Here is a 15433-nt window from a genome sequence, read left to right on the forward strand (position 1 = left end):
TTATCTTAATTGATTTTGATCAACTCTATTCAGTGCTTTATACTCAGTTCCACACTGGGAGTAACCTTTAATAATCTGAAGATAGAATTCAATTGTTTAAAGGAAACTATTAATAAGCCCTTGCTAGAGTTACATGTATCAAGAAACATAGGACTTGGGCACAAGATATGGGTTACTTTTTTTTTTTAAGTAGTTTTTTGGAGAGGGCAGGGCAGAGGAAAATAGTTGGTACTTTAAGGAAATGTTAGGGACCATCTATTCACTATTTCACTGTGTTAGGGAAATCTATTCACTATTTCAAGGCAACTAACAAATCATCATCTCTCAGGTGGGACATTGGAAGGACAGCCTTTACAGGTCATGAAATTTGTATGACAAATATTACATGCAAACATGGGTTAATTATAACTTTGTATAGCAAGGCAGATGACAGGTGGCATAAGAGCACATGCAGACAGTGTTAATTCTGGAGTCCCAGAAGCTGTGAGGTGGTTATCCATCACAACCAGGTAGGAATGACTGAGGAAGGCAGCAAAGCTGGCCATGCCAGCACTTACACATGGAACACTTCCTGGGCCACCAGGTGTGATGGGGCACAGGTCCACAGTTCTCTTTGTGCAAGTCATGCTCACAGTTCCGTCCATAGAAAGAGGGAGGGCAGGCAAAAGGGACCCCAGGATGCAGGTTTCCCCATACAGACAGGAGCTATTTAGCTCCTTACTGTCCTGGATTCCCATGGATGGTACAAACTGGGAAGGTTGATGATGAATTGCAGGCTCCTCCCAGGACTGAAGGTCATCATCTCCGAAGGCCAGGTCTCCCTGTGATGGATGGGCAAGTTCATGGTGGCCCAATCGAGCAACTAGTTGAAATGCTCTGGAAAAAGCCATGATCAAAATCACACTGGAAGAGAAGCACTCCATCTTCCTTCAGTCCATGTCTCACAGGTCAGTCCTAATAAACGCTTTGACTATAACCTTCAGGGAGATTCTCAGCCACACTTGACTTTCAATTTTTTTCATTGAAATAATTAAATAATTATAGATTCACATGTAAGTGTAAGAAATAACACAAGAGATCCCTGTGCACCATTCTTAGTTTACCTCAATGATAACATTCTGCTAAATTATACTATATTGACAGTAACCAAGATATTGACAGTAATAAAATTCACCAATTAAAAGAATCCCAACTTTCATCTTCAAATGTGTAGACGAATTATCTATCTGGTGACAAGAAGCTGATCCTGATGCTTTTCACAAGAAGTTTTCATTAATCGTTCCTTTGGATAATCAAACTGAAACCTATGTTAAACATTTGTTAATAGAACAAACCCAAAGGGAAGGATTATCATCTGTTCAAGAAGATGTAAGGAGAATTTATAAGCAGAAACTTCTGCCTACCAGTCCAGCCCCTCAGTCTTCACTGTCTCCTTCCACACAGAAAACCCAGGTTAACATTGCATTGAATCTGTAGATTGATTCCCCTACCCCGCCACCCTCTATTTTGTGGTAGAAGACAGCATATCCTAAAATGCCTTAGCCAGAAACAAACAGAATAAAAAAGAAATAAAGTGGAAATTATGAAGTAGAAGAGGGTAACATCATCAGCAGGGTGTGAAAGTGTAAGGGTGAATGTTTAGGCAGGTCGGGTGCAGGCAAGGAGGACCTGGCCTCTCCCACAACAGGTCTGAGCTTGTGCAGTGGGCAGTGGTGTCCTCTGTTAGTTTGTGGCAGGGATGACATTCCACTAGGGCCATGTTCACAAACAGCAAGGGGGCAGCTGCGCTGGAGCCAGGTTGGAGGTGCCTCAGAAATGCCACATGCAGCATTATCATGGATCTGGTCCCCTCCTCACCTGTGGAAGACACAAGTCCAAGGCTTGCGCATAGGATTTCTTGGATAGATCAAAGTAAAATTCCCCCAGCTGGGCTTTAGTTCCTGAATGCAGACTGACCTCTAGCCCCAGCCTAAGCTTTCTACTTGGAAGGGGGTCATATGAGTGGAGAACGATTTGTATTACGGTTTTTTGGAGTGTTTTAAATACTCTCTGCCTCAGTGTTTTTTGTATTAAAGTGCATATACTTCTAGAGGAAGAGATCATGTTTGTCATCTCTCATAAACCACACAACAAATTACCAAATATACATAGACACACACACACTCACACACACACAATACAATGCAAGGGAAGGAAAACTATCCATGAAAAGATCACGGTTTCTATCCTGGTTCTATAGCTCTGTCGTTAATCAAGTTAGGATAAGTTACTTAACTTCTCTACTTCTTTATTTATAAAAATGAATATACTGATACATGCCTCATAAGAATCACTTTTTAAAATAAATTTATCTATTTTATTTTATTTATTTTATTTTTGGCTGTGTTGGGTCTTTGTTGCTGCACGCGGGCTTTTCTCTGGTTGCGGCTACTCTTTGTTGTGGTGTGCAGGCTTCTCATTGTGGTGGCTTCTCTTGTTGGGAGCACAGGCTCTAGGCACGCGGGCTTCTGTAGTAGTGGCACACGGGCTCAGTGGTTGTGACTCACGGGCTCAGTAGTTGTGGTGCACAGGCTTAGTTGCTCCACGGCATGTGGGAACTTCCTGGACCAGGGCTCAAACCCGTGTCTCCTGCATTGGCGGGCAGATTCTTAACCACTGTGACACCAGGGAAGCTCCAAGAATCATTTTAACATTGTCTGGGCTATAACTCAAGTGATTACCATTGGATCTGAATAGTGGGTCAAATATATATGCTTCATTGGAGAGAAATAAATGTATAAAAGCACAAACCAGGAAGTTCAGTCATTATCACCTCAACTCTCCAAACAGGAAATGCTTCTTCTTAAATTGCTCACTAGCCAGAAATACAGTGGAGTAAGACAGTAGGGGATTTCTCATCAGTGCTTATGGGAGAGATCAGGAGAAGAAAAAGACCACAGCTAGGTATATGGTATGGTGGAAAGAAAACAGAGAGGTAGGGATAGGAAAAAAAAAGAAGGCGGGAACTCCCTTCAGAATATGTCTTCAGCTTTTGGGATACTTTTCACAATTTTTCTCCCTTTCACAGCTGCTAAGTCTGTTCAGAGTGGTGGAGGGAAGGGTGAAAGGTATTGGAGTGGAATAGAGGAAACCATCATGAGAAAGGTACTTTAGATTGTTTTCCACCAGAATTTTTCTGTCTTTGAAAATGCTCAGTTTTATTCTTCTCTTTCTAGTTTCCTTGGCTAGCAATTTTAGAACAGTCCTTGTCTGGGTGCCTAATGCTCTGCATTTCTAACAAGCTTCCAGGTGAGGCTGCTGCTGTTGGTCTGTAGATCACACTCAGCAGCAAGGCTTTAAAGAAGTCTTGGTTTTTGAAAAAAGACACTTGTGATAATTCTTAGACTGCATCTTTGTGCCATTTGCAAAAACAAAGGAACAAACAGAAACCCCCAAAAGGAGTCTAAGAACAAACTCACACATAAACATAAATCTCCTTATAAGTGGGTATGTGTTATTTAAGCCATGTTAGGGGATTTTTTTTTTTAAAGCATTCCAGAGGCAGTGTGATACAGAAAAGTCATGGTTGTTCCCTGTGCTCCCTGCTGCTGTCTGTGGAAGCTTTGGGTTTGAGTCTCTGCTCTGCCCTTCAGAGGTAGATTCCTCATGTGTACAACCGGGATAGCCGTTTCTCCCTGTTAGACAGTTTGTGAGTACTCAATCTTGAAGTGCCTCTCACATAGTGGATGCTCAATGAAGATTAGTGTTCTAATCTCTTTTCTATCTAATCTTTTGAAGAATCTATTTATTTATAAATAACTACCATTTTTACATTCAAGATAATTTTAATTTCTTATCTTTTTATCAATTCTTAGTGCATTCTGACAATGCATTTTAATTATTACATTGTGTTACTGTACATAATTAAAACTAATAACACCATTTATTCTAAAAAGTGTTAAAAGTGCTTTTGCACTAAGGTAGAGTGATCTTCTTTCCAGTTATTTTGGATTATCAAGGAAGTTTTGATAGAAGAATACTGGGCTTTAGGTCAAAATAACTGACTTAAAGCTGTCACTTACTAAGATGACCAGGATGCTTTGTCTTTTACCCGTCTTTGTATAATTCATGGCACCTATCACAATGTTTTAAATATACTAATGATGATATTTATTGAGAACTTATTACATGCTACATGCTCTTCTAAGTACTCTACATGCATTAGTGCATTTAGTCATAATAATTCTAAGAGGAATATTATTCCTATTTAAGAAAAATGAAACTGAGGCACAGAGAAGCTAAATGATATATTTCACTATATCTTAGCTGCAATATTTTTTTCACATTTAACATTTCCAAAGTGGGATGTGTATCAGAGCAGCAGCAATAAACAAACAGCACACTTTGAGTAACTTGAGGAGAGTTTTATAAAAGTATGCATGCTTTAAAAAGAAGCGGTTTCCCTAACCAATAAGAGATACTGAAGGACCTGGTGGCTTGCATCCTCTGGAAGACATTCCACTCCTTGGCCTGAAGTTACACGATGAAGGAAGCTGAAGAAAGCAGTGGTTTTGAGAGGGCTGCCTAGAGGACTATGGCTATTGTAGTGGTATATAGGCAAACCCTGACACCACCACAGGAAAGATATAATACCCTGATCTCACTCTCTTCCCACCTCTGACCTACATTTACTGCCAATTCCTCCAATAAGTCAGCCTCTTAGGACCCAGAGAATGGCAGAAGAGATTGGAGAATTGATCTGGAGGAGAAAATGGAGGAGATTCCAGCACAAGATGCACCTTACAGTAGAGAACATGTCATGAGTAATTGGCAGAATTTTTGTTTCCTACTGTCACATAATTAATACATTACAAATTAGTATCATTCTTTTATTTGATAAGCACAGAAACTTGTTCAAGATTACACAGTTAGGAAACAGTTGTGGCAGAATTTGGACCCAGATAATCTAACTCCAGAGCCCATGCCCTTAACCAACATGCACTACAAGTAGATTCTTAATAAATATTCATGGATAAAATTTTGTTGCTTTTTTAATATTAAACTTGAACAATTTTTTTCTGTCCTCATCTACAGCATCTCCAGAGGTGACCCTTCTTCTGGGAAAGAATAAAACTTCAGTGTGCAAAGCACTTGCATGGAAGCCAGCAGTACAGATTTTCTGAGCCCCAGAAGGACATTGCATCACTGAGTATGAATCTCAGATTAACAGGAAAGTGACTGTCCAGAGCACATGCCACTGGGTAGGCAACAATGTATCTTATGTGACCTGCTTTGTTTTACATTTGTGTGGGAATAAGAGTCTAACCATAGGTGAGGAGGCATGCAGCAACTGATCTGATTATCAAAACTTCTTACCAAACAAGTCATCACCTATTTATGTACTTGGTTATCTCCTCAGGAAATTCTAATTGACTTACATTGAATTTTTTCATTCTATCTTCCATTTACTTTATTCCCTCTTTCATGTTTTACTTTGCTTTATGTCTTATTATTGGACTGAGGTTGATTTTCTCAGAACAAATTTCCACTTTAATTTTTTATCTGTTTATCAATTCTTAGAGCATTCTGACAATGCATTTTAATTATCAGGTTATGTTACCACTTTACAATTTTTCTTTTCAATTGTGTCTAATCTGCTTTTTAATCCACCCCCTGAGATTTAATTCCAATAATTGTATTTTTCATTTTAAAAGTTCAGTTCTTTCATTTTATTTTCTGTTTCCTCTTTTCCCTTTTTAACCTTGTTAACCTTATGTTATTTTATGGTGATTTTGGTACTATCCTATTATTTCTAGTTATTGTGTTGCCAATTCTCCTGTTGGTCGCTGTAATAGAACTACAGAATTATAGAAGAAACAGTGACCCTTAAATGGTAAATGGGAGTGGGGAGAATTTAGAGAGTACTTTATACAAGGGATAAAATTTGAATGAGGCTTGGAGGATAGATAAGAGTTTAAAAAGTTAATTAGACTGACAAAGTAAAAAGAGGGCATTTTATTTTACTTTCAGTTAATTTTTATTGGAGTATAGTTGATTTACAACATTGTATTAGTTTCAGGTGTACAGAAAAGCGAATCAGTTATACATATACACGTATCTACTCTTTCTTTAGATTTTGTTCCCATATAGGTCATTACAGAGTACTGAGTAGAGTTCCCTGGGCTATATAGGTTATTATTAGTTATGCATTTTATATATAGTAGTGTGTATATGTCAATCCCAATCTCCCAATTTATCCCTTCCCTTACCCCTTTTTCCCTTGGTAACCATAAGTTTGTTTTCTACATCTGTGACTCTATTTCTGTTTTGTAAATAAGTTCATTTGTACCATTTTTTTAGATTCCACATATAAGCGATATCATATGATATTTGTCTTTGTCTGACTTACTTCACTCAGGATGAAAAACTCTAGGTCCAACCATGTCACTGAAAATGCCATTATTTTGTTCTTTTTTATGGCTGAGTAATATTCCATTATATATATATATATATATATATATATATATATAAGTTGCTTCCATGCCCTGGTTATTGTAAATAGTGCTGCAATGAACATTGGGGTATATATATCTTTTCAAATTATGTTTTTCTTCAGATATATACCCAGAAATGGGATTGCTGGATCATGTGGTAGCTCAATTTTAATTTTTAAAGGAACCTCCATACTGTTCTCCATAGTGGTTCTACCAATTTACGTTCCTACCAGCAGTGTAGGAGGGTTCCCTTTTCTCCACACCCACTCCAGCATTTATCGTTTGTAGATTTTTTGATGATGGACATTCTGTCCAGTGTGAGGTGATACCTCATTGTAGGTTTGATTTTCATTTATCTAATAATTAGTGATGTTGAGCATCTTTTCATGTGCCACTTGACCATCTGTATGTCTTCTTTGGAGAAATGTCTATTTAGGTCTGCCACCCATTTTTCTGATTGGGTTGTTTGGTTTTTTGAGCTGCATGAGATGTTTGTATATTTTGGAGATTAATCTTTTGTCGGTCATTTTGTTTGCAAATATTTTCTCCCATTCTGAGGGTTGTCTTTTCATTTTGTTTATGGTTTCCTTTGCTGTGCAAAAGTTTTTAAGTTTAATTAGGTCCCATTTGTTTATTTTTGGTTTCATTTTTATTACTCTAGGAGATGTATCAAAAAAGATCCTGCTTGCAATTTATGTCAGAGAATGTTCTGCCTATGTTTCCTCTAAGAGTTTTATAGTATCCCATCTTACATTTAGGTCTTTAATCCATTCTGAGTTCATTTTTGTGTTTGGTGTTAGAGAATGTTTTAATTTCACTCTTTTACATATAGCTGTCCAGTTTTCCCAGCACCACTTATAGAAGAGAGTGTCTTTTCTCCATTATATATTCTTCCCTCCTTTGTCATAGATTAGGTGACCATAGGTGTGTGGGTTTATCTCTGGACCTTCTATACTGCTGCATTGATCTGTTATTGTGCCAGTACCATACTGTTTTGATTACTGTAGCTTTGTAGTATAGTCTGAAGTCACAGAGTCTGATTCTTACAGCTCATTTTTTCTTTCTCAAGTTTTCTTTGACTATTTGGGGTCTTTTGTGTTTCCATATAAATTATAAAAATTTTTGTTCTATTTTTGTGAAAAATGCTATTGGTAATTTGATAGAGATTGAATTGAATCTGTAGATTGCATTTTGACAATATTGAGTCTTCCAATCCAAGAACATGGTGTATCTCTCCATCTGTTTGAGGGCATTTTAAATAAATATGACTGACTATACAAAGGCTTAGAATCATCAACTTACTTGAAATCACTTGAAAGAAATGCAGTGTGGGGAGAGTGGATGGTGACTAGGTCAGTGGTGTTAAGGAGTTTTAGGAGACAGACAGCTAACATAGAGGAGTCTAAGTGAGCTAGATGGTAAACTGTGGCAAAATGGAGAGCAATATTCCATGTAAAGCATGTGAGAATGTATAAGAATAATTTAACACTTCAGGTCCAGCAGATGATTTCCATTAGAAAATGAGGGCTCAATATTGCCACATCTTAAAATTTCTCAAAAGACCTTGACATCTAGATTTTTATGTAAAATTTTCTTATTTGAAAAATGTTGTATCAGCTCAAAACAAATTCAAGTATCTGCAGTTTAGATTTGACCAGTGTTTCTAATCTCTCGACTAAGATGTAAGTCTTGAAAAATAAACTAAGGCCCAGTTGTGAAGAGCCTTCTATGCCATTCTAAGGAATTTACATTTTATTCAATAAGCAATAGAAAGGCAATAGGGGGTCTCAAATAAGGGAATGACATGATATGGTTTTCATGGACTAGGATTAAAAGAAGTTAGTGGCAAGGAGATCAGTTTGCAGTCTATTTTAATAGTCTAGGACATAGATAATAAGGGCTAGACTTGGACATAAATAATGGCAATATAAAATATTTGGAAGGTATTTTGGTTGCAGGATCAATAGGATTTTTATATCAATTAAATATGGGACTTAAGTAGGAGTTACATGACTGGGTATTTTATGTCAGTAAATATAGATGATGATGCCATTGCTTACATATGGAATGCAAAGAAGGAAGTGAAGATGATTTGTTTGGATTCAATCTGTTTTACAGATGAGTTGGAAACACAGGTCTGAAACATAGGAAGTTAAAGTGGGATTCAGATTTGGGAGTCATCTTCTTTCAAGCAATGTATAAGCCAATGGGAATGAATCAAATTTTTTTAGGGAACGATGTTGAGTTGCTTAGAGAAGCAAGCACAAGATGGAATCTAGGGAACACCACATTTTTAGGAGTGGGCCAAAGAAGAGAATCTAATAAAAGAGGCAGAATGCAGTCCATGGGGAAAGAAAATCTATGGAAACCAACAGAAGAGTTTGAGGGAGGAAGAAGAGAAAATTTCACGTTCCTTCAAGATGTCAGGTGGAATAGGAATTTTAAATGTTCTTTGAATCAATCAGTGGATCACTGATGACTGTCATAAAAGCAGTTTTGGGGGGTGGTGGAAAGAGCAGAGGAACTGTGTGGGAATGGGAAGGGCTAGCTTTTCAGTCAGCTTTTGATTATTTTTTTTTAAATATTGTGAATCATATCAGGAAGTATCCCAAAACACCTTACTGATGTTCTTTTGTATAATATCATAATATTCATTTTCTAGGAATAAAACTCTTTAAATAATTTTAAATAGCACATTGGTCAAAAATATTTTGATCAGAATGCTAACATTTGATGTGTTATTTACAGACTCCTTTCCAAGGAACTTTTGTGGAACATTAGGCAAAATTTCACTAGAAATTCTTAAATTTTTAAGAGAAAAGCAAAACACCTTTCTCCAGATTCCTTTGCTACTTTGAGCAAAAAGCATTATTAGTATCAATGACACACTATAGATCAACCTGACTTGTCAATACGGAATGTACCTTTAAGGCATTACTTGTGCTTGTATTTAAAGGTCTTGAGCCTCCAGGTTATTCCACCCCCTGGACTCTGCATAAGTCTCTCTTTCCTTCTGGGCATTCTGCCTGTTGTGGGATCCACTGCTTTCTGGAAGTTTACTGGATGCAAGTTATCTATTAGTTAATTAAAATGGACTGTGAATTCAAAGTACGTTTATTGAAATGGTAAATTCATAGGCAACAAAATTTGTGATCCTGCTATGCTACCCCTGTAGTCTTAGTATTCCATACTTACAGCAAACAGAAATAGCTGTCATTATTTGAATGTTTACTACTCTTCCAGGCACTATACCATATGCCTCACATGTCACTTTAACTATTTTTTTCTTATTGACAGGGATGGAACTAAATATTGGGGGTAACTGACCATTTATGTGAAAAGCTTTTATGTCTTACATGCATGCATTTTTGGATATGTCAAGGTACAGCAGTGATCTTTGTGGGGGGAAAAGAACATATAATAAAAAAAAGCAGGTTTCTCTTTCAAAGTGTAAATAGCTTTTTATTCACAGTTGCTTTGCCAACTAGAATTCTTAAATGAAAAATAATGGGACTAAATAAATGAAATTACATTTTTCTTTTTTCTACATTTTCCTCTTCCCTAACATTTTTTGGCACACAAATGGATAAAAGAAGAATAATCTTTGAGCTTTCAAGCTTGTTTTAGCTTAGCTCTAGTTGAAATGTGGTCCAAGGAACACTTGCAGGAGGTTTTCAAGGTTTTTTATATTTTCATAATAATACTAATAAGTTATTTGGTTTTGGCACTCACATTCTCTTGCATTAGTGCACATTAGTTTTCTAGATGCTACATGGCATATGTTGATAATATTGCCTTAATGGCTTATGGAGTATTTGTGTATTTGTGTGGGTGTGTCTCCAAATTTTTCTAAGGCAAATTCTTTGGGATTCTCAACAATTTTTAAGGGTATAAAGAAATCCTGAGACCAAAAAGCCCGAGAATTGCTGTTTTAGCCAATATGAAATACATATTAGGATCACTTATGACTGAATTAGTTTTAAGTTTGGAAAACATAACTTTAGAAAATTATATAAAATTATAAAATGTTATCAAGTGTGAAAAAATAATGAAAATTCATATGCTGTATCATTTGGTTTACCTGAATTGATTGTAAATTACTAGCTGTGAGTCTCTCTCTCTCTCTCTCTCTCTCTCTTTTTTTTTTTTAGAGTTATAACAGGTTCTGATAGTTAAGACTAAAACTCATTCCTTAGCTTCAGAGCTTCCTCTCTTTCTGTTTTCGTCATGTTTTATAAATAAACATTTAGATTTTTATTAGCCACTTTCTTTAAAATTAACACAAGCATAACCTCAGTTTTTGTTGACTACCAACAAACACACCTTCCAACCTTAATAACCTGCCTTTTGGACAAACACCATGTGGTTAAGCCAAACAGTCAGTCTGTGGTATTTTGTTACTGCTGCCATAGCAGAAGAGTACACTATGGGACTTGGTCTAACCTGCCTTAAGTATGGGTTATGTTTGATGTAAATACTTTCCATTTTTAGCCTAAATAAACATTTGAAGTATTCCATTTATCCCACTTATTCTTATCTTCCCAAATCTAATTGTTTACTATATCTTTCTCTTTTTTATCCAAGTCTCCTGCTGTTTTTCAGGATAGCTTTCTAAGTCAATTCTGCCAAATATGTTATAAATCAGCATTAACACTTACTGTGGAAATATTTATCAGTGGTGCCTAAGGTGTATAATTTTCTCTTTAGTTTTTTTTTAAAAAAATAATGGCATTTTATTTTTGTGAGATGAAACATTTATTACAGGATATTCAGGCAATACAGAAAAATGTAAATTCCACCACTCAAAACAACCAGTGTTAACATTAGCTGAACACTTTTCTATGACTATATGTAAAAAGAAGGAAAGACAGAAATTATTTTATAAAAATTATTTCATATAAGCATGTTTAAATAAAAATTACTTTAAATAAAAATTATTACATTTATTGTTACTTTATTTTAAGCTAGCAAAAGAAGCAGAAGTCATTACTGAATGTGAGATAAAAATGTCTCTACCACATACAAAAGTGAACATTAATGTGAATTATGATCTTTGAGTGATAATGCTGCATCATTATTGGTTCACTGATTGTAACAAATGTACCACTCTGCTGGGGATATTTGCAATCAGGGAGGCTATGCACGTGTGGGAGTAGAGGGCAAACAGGAGCTCCTTGTACTTTCTGCTTAATTTTTCTGTGAATCTCAAACTGTTCTAAAAAAATTTAGCTTAAATATAAAAAAGTAAGCTCCTTTTCAGAAGCAGTATTTTCTGGTGTATCATAATGATGTATAAGGCAGCCAATAAACTAAAAACCAAAACAAAAGCACAGCATGCCAAGTAGAGAGTGTCTATTCCAATGAGTTTGGACTATTGCCCCCTACATATTGAAAAAAAATATCCTTACCAGATGAGACACTCATTTCTAAAGGAGTTATGTAAGTTAAAAAAAGATTGTGAACAATATTAAGAGGATGATGTAACTGTACATTTTAAACCTGTTTTTTCACTGTCACTGTTTCTGTTGACTCCCTGCCAATAGGGAGATAAGATAAAGACCAACTTTACACTTCTTCAAACAGCCTTTCCTCCCACTTTCTGATTTGTTGGTTATATATTACTTTTACATTTTGAAGGTTTAAAACACTTGTGTTCTTTATACATAATTCTCTCAAGTATTTAGTTTTAACTATATATTTAAATGGATTTATTGTTCATCACCAATCATGATTTAAAATTTTTATTTATTTATTTTTTGGTGGGATATCACCATCTACAATAACCCATTGTAGCTCACCCTAGTCCAGAATATGTCTATCTCTCTGTCATGCCACTCACTGAATGTGTGGTAGGATCTATTATATCTGACAGTGTAATCATAGAGTTATTAGCAGAGCTAGTTTTCATTCTGAGAAAAAGAGATAAAAAAAAAACCCTCTCAGGATCAAAATAAAATAAAACATACTAACAAAGTCTTATTCATAGTCACAACAATTTAGAGACTACTGATTAAATAATATATTGCTAAAATGTTACAACAGTTATAGCAATTATAGCATTAACATAACCAACCACCTTGCCTGTGGTTCAGATGAGAAATAAGCAAAGAACAATTTCTTCTGAGCCATGATGTTTAATGATGACCACAATTGACCACACTGTGAAAACCTAATATTTGGTTTGTGTGTATGTGGTATATTTCCATTCATGTGTTTAAAGATATTAGATAAAATGTTTGTATTAGTGGTGGAAATATCTGTGATAAGAATCAACCTGAACAGGAAATTCATGTAAGTAACTATTTCAGTGTTAAATATGCACTTTAGAAAGGCAGGTAGAAGAGAAAGATGAGAAAGGCTGTCCAGAGAATTGGGGAAGAAGTGCAGGGAGGCAAGCTGATTGTGGAGGGTGACAGACTACCTGGAGCCCCAGACAGGTCCAAGCAGAAGCAGCTTAAGCCATGTTGATGAAAGACTGTAAAGTCTCCAAAAGTGACCTTGAAAGTAAACAGATTTTGGTACATAGGAAATAGGTTATCTCCAATGCAAATAAAAATGTCTAAGTTTTGAGAACAAAGTCAGTATATAGGATATAACATATGCAGGATATAATTATTATAAACATATACACAATTTGACAGAATTGAAAGGAGAAATAGGCAGTTCTACAATAATAGCTGGACACTTCAATAACCCACTTTCAATAATGAATACAACAACTAGACAGATAACCAATAAGGAAATAGAAGACTTGAACAATACTATACACCAACTAGACCTAGCAGAAATACAGAACACTCCACCCCCAAAAAGCAGAATACACATTTTTTGTTGAGTGTACATGGGACATTCTCCAGGATAGACTATGTGTTAGGCCACAAAACAAGTCTCAATATTTAAAAAGATTGAAATCATATGAAGTATCTTCTCTGACTACCATCACTGAATGAAACTAGAGAATTCAAAGATATGTGGAAATTAAACATCATTTTTTAAAACTAATAATGGGACAGAAAAGAAAAGGGAAATTATAAAATACATTGAGATGAATAAAAATAAAAATGTAAGATACCAAAACTTACAGAAAATGAAAACAGTGCTCAGAGGCAAATTTATAGCTGTGAAACCCTATGTTTAAAATGAAGAAAATCTCAAATCAATAACCTAAATGTACACCTTAAGGAACAGGACAAGAAGAGCAAACTAAACCCAAAGCTAACCGAAGAAGGAAATTATAAAGATTAGAGTGGAGATAAAATAAAGAATAGGAAAACAATAGAGTCAGTAAAACCAAAAGGTAGTTTTTTAAAAGATCAATAAAATTAGCCAGTTGACTAAAAAATAAGAGAAAACTCAAGTTACTAAAGTCAGGAATGAAAGGGACAGTATTGCCAAACTTACAGAAATAAAAAGTATTATTATTTATAGAATACTATGAACAATGGTATACCAACAAATTGGATAACGTACATGAAATTGATAACCCCTTAGAAACACACACATTACCAAAACCGACTCAAGAAGAAACAGAAGATCTGAGCATCTGTAATAAGTAAAAAGACTGAATCAGTAATATAAAACCTCTCAACAAATAAGAGTCCAGCGCCAAATGGCTTCATTGGTGAATTCTACTAAACATTTAAGGGAGAATTAATGCCAATGTTTCTCAATTTTGTTTTCAATAAACAGAAAAGAAGGAAACACTTACCAACTCATTCTATGAGGACAGCATTACCCTGATATCAAAACCAGACATAGACATCACAAATAAAGAAAACTACAGACCAATATTCTTTATGGATATAGATGTAAAAATCCCCATCAAAATACTAGCAAATTGAATCCAGTAGCATGTTAAAAGAATGATACACCATGCTCAAGTGGGATTTATCCTAGGAATGCAAGGTTAGTTCAATACATGAAAATCAATCAATGTAATTCATCATTTGAGTAGATTGAAGGAAAAAAAGCCTACATGATCATCTGAATTGATATAGAAAAAGCATGTGACAAAATCCAACACTGTTTCATGATAAGAACACTCAACAACCTAGGAATGGAAGGAAAGTCCTTAACATAATAAAGGGAATTTAAACCCCTCCCCACAGCTAATATCATATTTAGTGATGAAAACTGGAAGCTTTATCCCTAAGATCAGGAACAAGACAAGAATGTCCACTTTTTCTACTTCTATTTTTTGGAATTTCAACATTATACCAGAAGTTCTAGCCAGGGCAATTAAACAAGTAAAAGAAATGAAAGATGTCCACATTGGAGAGGAAGATATAAAACTATCTCTGTTCACATATGACATGATCTTCTTATATGTAGAAAATCCTAAACGTAGTACTCCCCCACCAGTACAATTAGGACTAATAAACAAATTCAGCAAAGTTGCACAATACAAAATCAACATGAAAAATGAATTGTATCTCTATGCACTAGCAATGAACAATCTTAAAGGAAAACTAAGAAAACAATTTTATTTACAATAACATCAAAAAGAATATTGAGGAATAAACTTAATCAAGGAGTTGCAAGACTTGTACACTGAAAACTGTAAAACTGTTCAAAGAAATTTATTTACAATAACATCAAAAAGAATATTGAGGAATAAACTTAATCAAGGAGTTGCAAGACTTGTACACTGAAAACTGTTCAAAGAAATTAACTGTTCAAAGAAGATCTAAATAAATGGAAAGACATTCTGTATTCATGTATAAGAGACGTAATAATTGTTAAAATGACAATACTCTTCAAAGAAATCTGCATATTTAATGTAATCTCTATCAATATTCCAGTAGCCTCTTTTTTTTTCCAGAAATGTAAAAACCTCAAATTCATATGGAATTGCAAGGGACTCCAAATAATCAAAACAATATTGAGAGAAAGAAATAAAGTTGGAGAACTGACATTCCCAATTTTAAAACTTCCTACAGGTTTACAGTAATTGAAACAGT

The 15433-nt window shown here is 35.1% G+C and overlaps 1 pseudogene; it reads right to left on the reverse strand.

Annotated features, from left to right (window-relative positions):
- Positions 1-398: 398 nt before the first annotated feature.
- LOC112393209 (teratocarcinoma-derived growth factor 1-like) lies at positions 399-938 on the reverse strand (annotated as a pseudogene).
- Positions 939-15433: the final 14495 nt, after the last annotated feature.

This window comes from Neophocaena asiaeorientalis, unplaced genomic scaffold (assembly GCF_003031525.2).
Source record: "Neophocaena asiaeorientalis asiaeorientalis breed wild unplaced genomic scaffold, Neophocaena_asiaeorientalis_V1.1 scaffold136, whole genome shotgun sequence".
Lineage (NCBI taxonomy): Eukaryota > Metazoa > Chordata > Mammalia > Artiodactyla > Phocoenidae > Neophocaena > Neophocaena asiaeorientalis.